We start from the raw sequence: 9,653 nt of genomic DNA on the forward strand, positions 1-9,653 counted from the left end.
TTTCCTACAAGGCTTAAAAACAGCACACTGGAGACCTTCTTGTTGTGGAAGTGAACACAAAAAAAAAAACAAAGTGACGCACTCCTTAACTGACTATCATCATTGATGTGAAGGTGTCGGTGACTAAATACTGTCCGTGGAGTCCTCTCCGAGGACGACCTCTTGCACACTAGTGAGGATGAACTCCTCGAGGGACTCCAAGGTTTCGGTGTCGCTGCCGTAAGACGCATTATGTTTAGGAATGACGGCAAACAAATTCCTTCGAGACATTTTATTCTGACTTTTGAAAGGCACGCTCTCCCTGAGACAATCAAGGCAGGACACTTAAACTGTCACATCCGCCCATACGTCCCCAACCCCCAGCGGTGCTTCCTTCGCTGGCGTTTTGGTCGTGGAACATGCAGCTGTCGAAGGAAGGAGACGTGTGCGAAGTGCGGTAGTCAAGGTCACGTTTCTGATACTTGCGAGGTGGCTGTGGCCCACTGCGCTAATTGCGGTGGACCACATCCTGCTTATTATTGTACATGCCTCTCTTGGAAGCTAGAAAAGGACATCCTTACTATCAAAGTAAAGGAAATTTACATACCGTACCCAGAAGCCAAGAAGCGGTTCTCCTTTTATCAAAGGGGAGTTTTGCCGAGGTGGTGCTTGGGGATCCTGCACCACGCTCGGAGTTGAGGGCCACCCAGGTCTCTCCCGAGATCTTGGTGGTCTGATAAGAGTTACAATGAATTCCTGGAACTGTGTGAGGACATTGTTTGGGCTATGCCTCACCAACTGCTTCACTAGTTTAAATACCATGTGGAGCATGCTGCAGTTCGGGAGCCCAGTGTAGTATTTTGTCAGCTCTTCGTTATTTTGAAAGGTTTCGTCCGTGATGCTTTTCCTCTCCAGATTTTCACATAGGAAGTGCACTTCCAGTCATAGGATGTTAAACTCTTTCTGGTATTGTACTGAAGCCCACCAAAGACCCCTCTTTACTGACGACCCAGTTAAAAATAATGATTGGGTACGATTGGACGTTTCAATTGTTACCATGCATGTGAAAAGAATGCAATTCAATTGAAACTGACTCTGTCAATTGTTCATTCCAATTGGATTTATTTTTATAATTGGTCATCCCAGTTGGCCATGAAACCCAATTGACATTGGCTGCACCAATTGGTCATTTCAATCGGATTTATCTTTCACAATTGGTCATCCCAGTTGATCTCAATGAAACCCAATTGACATTGATGGCACCAATCGGTAACCCCAATTGGATTTATTTTTACAATTGGTCATCCCAGTTGGCCTCAGTCAAACCCAATTGCCATTGGCTGCACCAATTGGTCATCCAATTGGATTTATCTTTTACAATTGGTCATCCTAGTTGATCTCATTGAAACCCAATTGACATCGATAGCACTAATTAGGCCCGCTTCAGGCGGAGCAATTTCACCCAGCAACTTGACGCCGCAACACCGGCCGCCCGCGTTCACACGCAGCAACCAAATTGATCCGACTTGCCATCATCATCATTAAATTTGATTCTTCTTTCACTATTTAGACGCCCAGCTACGCGCTAGAAATGCATTCTGATATCTTTGAACGGCGTTGAGTATACTAACTCATTTTTCTGAAGCTGTTTATTTCCAAAAACGATCCATTCCCAATCAAAACTAAGTCTTTAGGTGTCATCATCACCACCACAGGGGTGTCACGTGAAAATACCGCGTCTCTGATTGGCTGCAGCCGCTTCAACTGTCTTCGAATTGCTCCGAGTTGCTTGCCTTTTCGAGCCGGACCCGATCTCAGCAATTCGTGTCGATCTAGGGAAAGCTAGGGAACAACCCGCCAGCAACCTCAAAATTGCTGGAAAAGTTTCCCCGTCTGAAGCGGGCCTTAGTAACCCCAATTGGATTTATTTTTAAGTTGGTTATTCCAGTTAGGTTCAATGAAGCAAAACTGGCAGTTACTCCACCAATTGGTTATTTCAATTGGAATTAACTTTTGAGTGGTGATCTCAGTAGAGCTCAATAAATCACTACTGACACTGAATCAATTGGTTGCTTCAATTGATTTTCATCTTTTGAACTGTATATATCAATTGTACTTAGTTGATCTCAATTAACTAGCATCGAGTTCACCAATTAGTATCCAAATGACCTGCTTATCTCCGATTGGTTATGTTAATTGCTCTCTAATTCTTGTGAACAGATTCAATCAGTGCCTGGCCTACCAACTGGTAACTCCAATGGAAATAAATATTAAGTGGGATAAACAAACAAATTTCTTAGAAACCAGAATACCCTCGTCTCCCAAGTAATACTTCAATGTTGCAGTGAAACTTCAAAGGGTCCAGTGGCAGTTTGATATAACCTTACCCGACTCATCAAATTTCTTAAGTGTATGAATGATTGTCGGGCTGCCCTGCACTTGTAGTACACAGACAACGCTTGTCACTCAAAAAATGTCCATTGAAACTGAGACATGTCTGGTTTTCACAAATTAGGTTTATGTGAACAAATGTTTTTTACACGAGCAGGGGGATAAGCGAGACAATCAACAGCATATCAAAATCAATGGTATCTCAGAACATATGCACAAAGCTGAAAGCAACATACTCAACCATTTCTCAGAACTTTACAGAAGTCATAACATAAAACTGAAGTCCGTTATACAATGACTGCATGTGGGCTTGATACAACATTGGCAGTTGATAAAAGGGAAACTAGAAATGCCTACCTGACAACAGAATTGCTAAGCTTACATAGCAGAAAAAAAAGTCAGGGCAGTATATTTTTTATTTAGAAATAAATGCCGTACTATACACAACTCATTTCATAAGGTTATTGCTTTCCAAATTTCAAGAAATGCTGCTGTCTTTTTTCTCAAAGTTCCCAAAAATAAAGTTTTCATGAAAATTTGGTTGTTTCCAGTAACCAATAAATGTCAGTAGGAGTTCTTTCCAGTGCAGCTCACAGAGAATGGGTAGTTAGCCCCCCCAAAAAAGCCTGCTGATGAATTGACACCTCTATTGCTAAAGAAATTAAAAGAGCCAAGTATGCAAGCTTGAAGTTCCAACAGAATCAAAGCAACCGCAAAAAACAGCTTAAAATAAATTGGTTATTTAAACATTTATACAGTGCAATGTCAGTCTGTTATCCAGAGAGTCAACTTGCCTCTGTGCTTTAGATGAGAAATTTTGCCAGTGCTGTACAACTAACTGCTGACCTAGTCTTAAAGGGAAGCTACAGAGCTTCTTGAAAAAAAATGAGTTAAAAGTGATTTCTAGTGTATTTTTACCCCGTGAACCCGAATACCCAAACCATTTGCTGCGCAGGTATTGTTCAACGCGAGAAAACGCGAAAGACAGTCGCTGTCTGTGACGTCCTCGACAGCTCTTTTGGCTGCCCAAGGCTAGGGAGGCGGGGCTTCAGCCCTATTTTGAAATTGCCCAGATTGCTCTCCGGCGGGTCGCATTGAACCATCATTGTGATATCTGTTATCCTAAAGGCCAAACGAATGCATTTCAAGTGTTTTTTTCTCAAATGCAGAAGTGCCCCCTCTTCCCTTTAACATACAAAAAAAATAACAGCTTAAAATGTAAGCGCACTGGGCTACATAGATGCCGTTAACGACCATGTAAACTACTGCACTCAATATTTCTGAAGACTTTGCAAGTTGAAGGTGTCGCTGTTGTCCCTCTACCCTGAACAGAGTTGCCTTTGACTTGGAATGAAAAGGGATGCATTCCGAAGGCTTCAAAATCAAGAGGGTTGACTTTTTATTGAAAACAATTTTCTCAATTACTCCGATGACACCATCAGTCAGTTTCACAAATGAGCTGTTGCTTTTCTTCTGGCCAACAAACAGTTGTAAACACCGTTCCTCCCTTCACCATACGCTGATACTCAACAGCTTGAGGAGAAATTGCCTGAGGATCAAGCAAAACACCCAAAGAGTCCCGAAAGAACCATCCTTTTCCTAGTAAACACACTCCTTCTGTGGAGAGACCTAGACACTTCTGTGTTAAGCGGGAGTTGAGAGATGAACAATAGCTGGACGTGGGTGCATTAGTAACAAGGGTTTCTAACTCCAACGCTACACTCTCTGCTGCCATTACTCTGCAAATCTGATGGGGAATTCCCTTGGCAGCTTTTATGCAGGTTTTCATTTTGCCGTTACCTGCTTCAAAAGGAAAGGCAGAGTGTGCCCACAGTGGTCCCCACAGACAAACACTTTTTACAAGGTGCTCCATCTGATGTACGTTAAACGTCATGCTCTCTTCTCCATAAAAGTGCTGAGTTTTCACAACAAACTCCAGCATGAGAAGATCGCAGAGGTCAAGGTTTCTAGCAGAAATCGTTTGCTGAAGCATCAGCTGCAGAGCTTCCACCAAGAGAGCCCAGTGCACAACATACTTGTTAGGATAAACTCCGTTAAGTACTGGGATACTGTAATACAGCACCCAGCTTTCTAGTTTCTTCGCTTTCCAAAATGTCCGCTCTTCCAGGGACCTTCCATGGCATTCTTCTCACATCTCTTGGAGGCTTTATGGCTAAAAGTCTACTGTCCATCGTGCCAATCTCTCGTCCAACATAAAAATTCTTGTTACAACTCTCGAGCCAATACTCCATGAACTGCCTTGCTACACCCAACAAGACGCAATGCATATAGTCTGGGACAAAGCCCCAGACGATACGGAAGTGTTCTAGGTTAATCAGCGGGTTTACAGTTTTGACCCCTCACACTACGGTACCAGTCTCTAAAGCTTCCTGCATGTCATCACGCATTTGCTCGTCGGTACGTTCCTCTAGATCTATAGTTTGAACAGGGTACTTTAAAGAACTCCCTACCCGTATGCCAGGGTGCAAGCACCAGTTGCAACCATAATAACCATTGAATTGCATGATCCCCTGCATCGGGGCTCGTGCAATGGAATCAACTGCAGAACAGATAAAAAACACTCTGAATGTTTCTGTTTTCCACTCTTTCCTTACACACAGATATCTCCTTTATGGGGAGGATCCACCAGTTTGTGAGCACTGTGGAGACAATCTTACTATACTTCATATTTTGTGGATCTGCCCGGAATTCGACACCGAACGTCGCGCTCATTTTCCTGAGTTTTTTAGATTTTGTATTCCATTTCATCCCGCTCTTTTGCTGGGAAAGCACCCTCTTGTTCCTCTTGATCGAGTTTTATCATATATTACTAGTACTGGCCTTATACACCAGATCTAGTCCCAGTTGTTTTCAGGATCATCTTTTTGTAATGAGGTAACTATAGGAGTTTCATTAGTTAATTTAGTCTGGCGCAGTATGGCCTCCGTTGCTGTTGCGCCAAAAAACCCGCAAACAACAACAACAACAACCTTTGAAGTTGAAGGGGAATCCAGTGTCTGAAAGGTTCTGCATTATGTCAACAAATATGCCTTTTGGAACATATCCATCCGTGGTTTGCTTTTGCCAAACCAAAGAGCTGCCAGCTTAAGGTTGTTCATGCGATCCTTTGCAGGAATTTCATTAACTGAGAGCTGGATAGGTCATATTGATGTTGCAGAAGATTTGAACACAGGGGCACCGTCCGCATTTAAGGTGACACTGATCCTGTGCCTGACACCTGCAGTCTCATTGACAAACGTGTGAAACATACTTCCATCTGTGATGTCACACAGAGGGCTCGCATCCTGCAGAGTAGCTGTCAAATCTAAAAAACCTGAATTTCCCAGGACTCTCTGCAGCTGTGACGCAACGTCAAAGGTAATGAAATAAGGTGGCTCGGATACACTTGACACTTTGCACACTTGGCTGCAATGTGAGAGCTGGAAAGAAGTGCTGTTGACATCTAGTTTACCAACAAAGAAAAAACAGTGAGGGCAGTCAAAGTGGAAAGTGACCCCGCCATTGCCAAACGTTTTGTCAAGGAGGTAGCGTGACTGGCAGAATAGGTTTGGAAAAAAACTATTTACCATCTTGACAAGATTTGTAAAGGCAGTAAATGACAGGGTATTGCTGGCAATATACCTAAGTATCAGCAAAATGTTGCCTTTGGAGACAACCACACGCCAATGCTTTGAAAAAGCTCTACAAATGATCTGGCAGCGTATGTTGCTTGCAGATCGGTCTCTGCACCCTCATCTGGAGTATCTTCATCCGAAGACGGCTGAAAATAAACATTGCCATTTTGAGAATCGATGGGGTAAAAATATAGAAGTCATTACCAGTTACAAATCACCTACATTTTATATTGTGCAGCACTCAAAAAGCAGCAATGCCAGCTGTGCAGTTACGTTTACGCTCTGCTTTTATCAATTTTTTTTTCTTGAGCACAAATATTTTAATTAGAGTGCTTGAAAATTTACCCTACCAGTGAGCATGTGCGAGACCTCGCATCATTCGAGTAGTCACCTTCAGAGGGGTCATCTGTGGAGAAGCCATGCCCTTGAAAGTATTGGGGGGGAAATTGACCGATTACAAATTTGGCAACTAATAGGCACAGTAATTGCGCACATGCCTCCGCTACCTGTCAAACAGCATTATCCCTAGGCATATTCAGTTTTCTTGCTCTTAACATCTTATTCCACTATAGTTATTTCAAGTTCTGTAACTTCATGGCTTCTTATCCCAATTGCATGTGCTAAACTGAAACAGTCTAGTTTTGGCTGATGATGCAACCCCCGCAGGGGGCACCCCCCCGCAGGGGGCACCTGTGAAAGCAGGTGTTTGGAGAGTGGCGTCTCCACGGACCCCGAGCCATGCGGGTTCGCCCGCCCACGTCTGGCTGTGCGTGGCTTTCCCGTGTCTGGGGAAAAGGGCATCCTGGTGGTTGAGCTGAGCCCGGGGTAGGTTTGGACCCTTCGGGGCCCCCTGGGTGAGGCAATACACCACCTCAGCCCCCGCTTCTCGTAGACGGGAGTCCTGGTAAGGCCCGGCCAGGATGATTCAGTCTAGTCGTCACACCTACTATCACTTCCTAAGTAATATTTATTGCAAGATGCAATACTAGATGGTCCGAAAATGGTCTGTATTCTCACTTATCATCCTCGTCACCTTGACTCTGTTACTATCCTTTCCAGTGGTACCGCTAGAGTGGTGTACACTCAAGGTGCTGGCTTACGGATTTCCAGTCAGGTTCGAACCCAGACACAGAAAAAGCATGATGTAAATAAAATTTTGGTTGCGCTTCAAAAGGTCTCCAGGTAGCCAATGAATCCTCAGTCCTTGTGGGGGCATGCCAGATATGTTTACATTTTTCATGTCACTAAAATTTAGGTTACTACTTGCTCAAACAAGTTTGTGCTGAAAAGCTGATGTGCAATAGAACTGCTTGTGATTTGAAGAGAAGGGCATGCTACAGTTTTTTACTGACAGCTTTCATCCCATGACTCATTTTTAACATTTACAATGTTGGAGCGCTAGGAACTGCCACAACGAACTTGTTCTGCAATGTAATATAGGTGCGTACGTTTAAAATTTCAGAAATAGAAACAACTTGTGAACACATCTTATCGTCCGACACTCAATGAAGATTATTATTTTGAGACTTTGGAAAGCACGGTGTTTGCAAACATTTTAGCTGCGTCAGGACAACAAAAGTGGAGCTGTCATTAACAGTCTTAAGCTTGACAACAGAGTTGCTTTCTTGTTAACACTGTAGGAGGAAGTTCTCAGTATAAACTGGTTAAACAGCATGTGTTTGGATTCGATAGCCTGGGAAGAAAATTCTCTAGGACTTTGAAGAGGACCACAAAATTTTACATATGCCAAAAAAGTCCACTCCCTCCTCAGACATAGATATTGTCTTTTGTGTTAATTGTCTGTGTGTCAAGTGAATTGCAATACTCCAAGACCCTTCTGCTGCTCGTCAGCTCGCTTCGTTTCCATACTGCAGTTTGCAATGCCAAGGGTCGACAGAGTTGATGGGGAATACCGTTCTACGCTTTTACCCGAGCTTTCAGATATCCATTTCCCCATTCAAATGGAAAGGCTGAGTGAGCCCATAGTGGCCCCCGGAGACTAACACTTTTCACGAGGTGGCTAAGCTGATGCATGTTCCAGGACATGCCCTTTTTTTCATACAAGTGCCGAGCAGTGACCACAAACTACAATCATTATGTCAACAGCATCAATGTCCGAAATGGATATCCTCTTCTCCAGCATTACATGTAGGGACTCCGCCAAGAGTGCCCAGTGACGAAGATGACGATCTGGCAAAAAGCCCTCCAAGACTGCTATACTATAATACAGTAACCAGTTCTCCAGTTCTTTTGCCTTCCAAAACTTCCTTTCTCTTAAGGGGAGACGCGGGTCTTAAAATGGTAAAAAAACGCAAAATTTCACGTTTTTCAAAATTCACATATTTGGATTAATTGTAGTCTAAGGTACCTGCCCGCAAAGTTTCAATGTCGAATTCAATATCTAAGCATGAAAAAAATGATATTTACAATGTCCCCACAGAGCCCTAACACAGACGTGGAAACCGCAAAAAAGGTGGACGCTTAAAAATGATTGCAGGGCCCCTTTAAACAACTTCTTTGAAGACATTGTAAATGGGCAAAAGTACAAGTCTTATGTAGAAGCTACAGGCCACTGTGGAAACAGGGTGAGCATGACGCCAAACACAGATGGTGCTCCTGTGTTCAGTTCGTCCTCAACTGCCACATGGCCCATTTAGCTCACAGTAATGAACGGCCCTCAACAACTCGCATGAGCAAGCTCGTCCTGCCGGCCCTGTGGTTTGGAAAGAGCAAACCAAGGATGGACATTTTTCGAAATGTCATTGTTGAGCAGATGAATGACTTGTCTCTGGAGGGATTTTGTTTGCAGCATAAGGGTGCCGTGAAAGTTTTCAAGGCATTTTATATCTGCTGCGCTGTTGATTCAGTGGCTAGAGCCCCTATGCAGGGTATTTTACAGTTTAATGGTTACTTTGGCTGCCATTGGTGTTTGCACCCTGGGAAGTACCATGAGGGCTCTGTGAAGTACCCAGCTCTGAAGGATGACCCTCCAGAGAGTACAGAGACCCAAATGGTGGCAGATAGAAGCTTTTAACACACAGAAAGTAGTTAGGGGAGTCAGAGCCATATCTCCTTTAATCAACCTTGAGCACTTCAACATTGTGTGCGCATTTGTGCAAGACTACATGCATTGTGTGCTGCTTGGGGTTGTATGTCAGTTTCTTGCATACTGGCTCGAAAGCCCAAAGTCTGAGTTCTATGTTGGGAACAAAATAGCAGAGTTAGATGAAAGACTCCTTTCAATGAGGCCGCCAAAGGACGTAAGGCGAATGCCGAGGTCCTTAACACCATTCATGGCGTCCTCTCCGAGGATGACTTCCTTCATACCAGTGAGGATGAACTTCTTGAGGGCCTGGAAGGCTCTGGTGTCATCGCCGTCAAACGAATAATGTTTAAAAAGGATGGTGAAGAAATTTCCTGCAAGCATGTTATTTTGACTTTCGAGAGACACACTCTACCAGAGACAATTAAAGCAGGGTAACTTAATTGCCGCATCCGCCCTTATGTCCCCAACCCACAGCGGTGCTTCTGTTGTCAACGTTTTGGCCACGGATCACGCAGCTGTCGAGGAAGGGAGACATGTGCAAAGTGTGGAAGTCAAGGCGACGTCTCCGACATTTGCGAGGCCGTGGCCCATTGCGCTAATTG

General features: G+C 43.9%; 2 pseudogenes; both read right to left on the bottom strand.

Annotated features, from left to right (window-relative positions):
* Positions 1–3,709: 3,709 nt before the first annotated feature.
* On the bottom strand, positions 3,710–4,973 carry LOC115330432 (annotated as a pseudogene).
* A 2,354-nt stretch (positions 4,974–7,327) lies between these two features.
* LOC115330433 lies at positions 7,328–8,928 on the bottom strand (annotated as a pseudogene).
* Between the last annotated feature and the right edge of the window lie 725 nt (positions 8,929–9,653).

The sequence above is a fragment of the Ixodes scapularis genome, unplaced genomic scaffold (assembly GCF_016920785.2).
Source record: "Ixodes scapularis isolate PalLabHiFi unplaced genomic scaffold, ASM1692078v2 PGA_scaffold2__306_contigs__length_199485367, whole genome shotgun sequence".
NCBI lineage: Eukaryota > Metazoa > Arthropoda > Arachnida > Ixodida > Ixodidae > Ixodes > Ixodes scapularis.